Source organism: Penaeus chinensis, chromosome 25, assembly GCF_019202785.1.
Source record: "Penaeus chinensis breed Huanghai No. 1 chromosome 25, ASM1920278v2, whole genome shotgun sequence".
NCBI lineage: Eukaryota > Metazoa > Arthropoda > Malacostraca > Decapoda > Penaeidae > Penaeus > Penaeus chinensis.
The window spans coordinates 2,822,126-2,824,760 of NC_061843.1; the positions used below are offsets into that span (position 1 = coordinate 2,822,126).

The window sequence follows — 2,635 nt, forward strand, 5'->3', positions numbered from 1 at the left end:
GTACAGCACCTATCCTCCCACAGTGTTACCAGAACAATGTGTAGGCGAGACAAATACACACTTCAGGTGAGTTCTGAGTTCGGCCTGTACGTTATTTATACAAGATATGATAAACAACAAAAACAGTGTATACATACATTGCCAAAAATTACCGAAAAAAGTAAAAAAAAAAATGCAATGCTCTAAAAAATAGATAGAACGTAATATATACCGATAAGTTTTGGATTTCCAATTATTATTTTTCTACCTCTTTATTTTTCTTCTTCTCCTTCTTTTTCTTATCTCTCTTGCTGTGTTTCTTTTTTAAGGACACGGGTGAAGGCCAAGAGTAGCTTTATCAAGAGCGACATTTCTTTTTACTTAGTTTTCCCAATATGATGTAATGTGTTATCGCGTAAATTTTGCGTTTTTTTATCTCTAGAAGACGAAGTAACATGAACATTGGAAAGTACGAGAAAAATGACAATCTTGCTGAAGCCACGTGGAACACAATCGAATATCTATTTATTTAAAATATTAATGTGTGTGTGTGTGCATATATATATATATATGTATGTATGTATGTATGTATGTATGTATGTATGTATGTATGTATGTATGTATGTATGTATGTATGTATGCATGTATGCATGTATGCATGTATGCATGTATGCATGTATGCATGCATGCATGCATGCATGCATGCATGCATGCATGTATGTATGTATCTCCCTCTCGCTTTCTCTATATATATATATCATATATAAATACATATATAAATAAATGAATATTCAATATATATATATATATATATGCATGTGTGTGTGTATGTGTGTGTGTGTGTGTGTGTGTGTATATGTATGTGTGTTGGTGTGTTTTAATATATATGTATGCATATATATACATATATATATATGTATTTATGTATATTTACATATACATTCATATATACATATATATACACATTTATACAAATATATACATGTGTGTGTTTGTGTGCGCGCGTGTGTGTGCCTTTGTAAAATATAATATATATAATATATATGATATATATAATATATATGATATATATATAATGTATATGATATATATAATATATATATATATATATATATATATATATGTTATCGTGTCACTCGTTGCGTCTTCCCCACTCCCATTCTTTTTTTCCCTCCTGAGTGCATGCGTTACTTGCAAAGGTCTTCCCTTAGTGACAGCCTCGTCATGTATATATGTACATGTTTTCCCTTCTCTTGCTTGAGGAGTGACCTGATTATAATTTACTTTCGTCATTATCGATCGTCAACAAGGCGTGAGACCTGAATCCACATTTACGCTTGTCATGGTACGAAGGAAAACAGAGTACGTGGACCTGCTTATGTCAACTGTTTCGGTCACACGGTCTTGGACCTGTTGTCGTTGTCATTTTCTAAATAAAGATCTTTTATCTTTTCCTTAGTACGGTAATGGTTATTACCGATATATTTTAAGGAAAATTTAGTAAGAATTTTGAAGTATTCGTAATTCCTGAGGATAAATCATCATCATCATCATCATCATCATCATCATCATCATCATCATCATCATCATCATCATCATCATCATCATCATCATCATCATCTATATCATCATAATATTCATGATCATGATGACTATGATGATAATAATGATCATCAAGATTATGATGATAATAATGATAATAACAACAGTAACATAAATCTAACAACAGTTACAACAATAGACAATCAAAGTTCACATACCTGCATTCTAAAGTAAACGAGTTGCAGTCAGCTAAACCTTCAACATTTCCAATTTTACAAGTTGATAGATGAAAACTATATCCAAACTTGGTAGGTGACAAAAAAAACGTTCGTGGCGGTGAATAGATCTTAGTCATCCTAAATCTTTTCAAAATACTCGAAAATGGCACAATGGAATTTCTTGGGTCTTTGGCGCTTTATCCGCGGATCCAAAACAAAGCGTTTTCATAAAGCGTTCGGAGAAGTAAGCGTCATTGCGTGGCTAAGCAACTATAAAGGACAGATGCTAAATTAAACGTAACAGTTTGTGTGTTGGCAAATATATTAACATTCTTCATGATCTTCACAAGCATACTTAAATATATATTGAAATAATATATGTTCCCTGAGTTCTCTTCATCCCTCGAATGATATCAGTTATTTTGATCCTACTGTTCTAATACTATATAAATAGATATAGTAAATGAAACTTTAAACATGTTAACAAGCAGACGACTACTTGGCCCCGTGTCATATATACTATTAAACTAATAATAATTCATACAATTAACTCAATTGAAACACATATTTGAAGGCTAACAAACTCATAAAACATAACATTGAAATAATAGGTAAATAAACAAGTACAAAGAAAGTGATTTACCTCCAAATCCCTACAATAGGGCCTGGTGCTGTTAGGTGACTACAGCTGCCGTTGAAGTAAACAACCGAGTTCCAATGCCCGTCTTTTAAAACATTTTAAAGCATTTTCATTCGCATTTTGTCTTTTCTCTCTTAATTAGGCTGCTACACATACAGCTTATTTAATCTTCGCTTTTGAAAGCTCTTACCATAATTCCTCAACTAGGTCTTGGCTCTGTGTAACATCATTTTCCACGTTTTTGTAGACTATGCAT

The 2,635-nt window shown here is 32.1% G+C and overlaps 1 protein-coding gene across 1 annotated transcript in view; it reads right to left on the reverse strand.

The window, feature by feature from the left end:
- LOC125038709 (sphingomyelin phosphodiesterase-like) overlaps window positions 1-52 on the reverse strand; it is a 13,161-nt gene extending 13,109 nt beyond the window's left edge. Inside the window, exon 1 of the mRNA XM_047632281.1 lies at window positions 1-52. This exon is cut by the window's left edge and continues 69 nt beyond it. The gene's annotated coding sequence lies outside the window, so the exon portion shown is untranslated.
- Window positions 53-2,635: the final 2,583 nt, after the last annotated feature.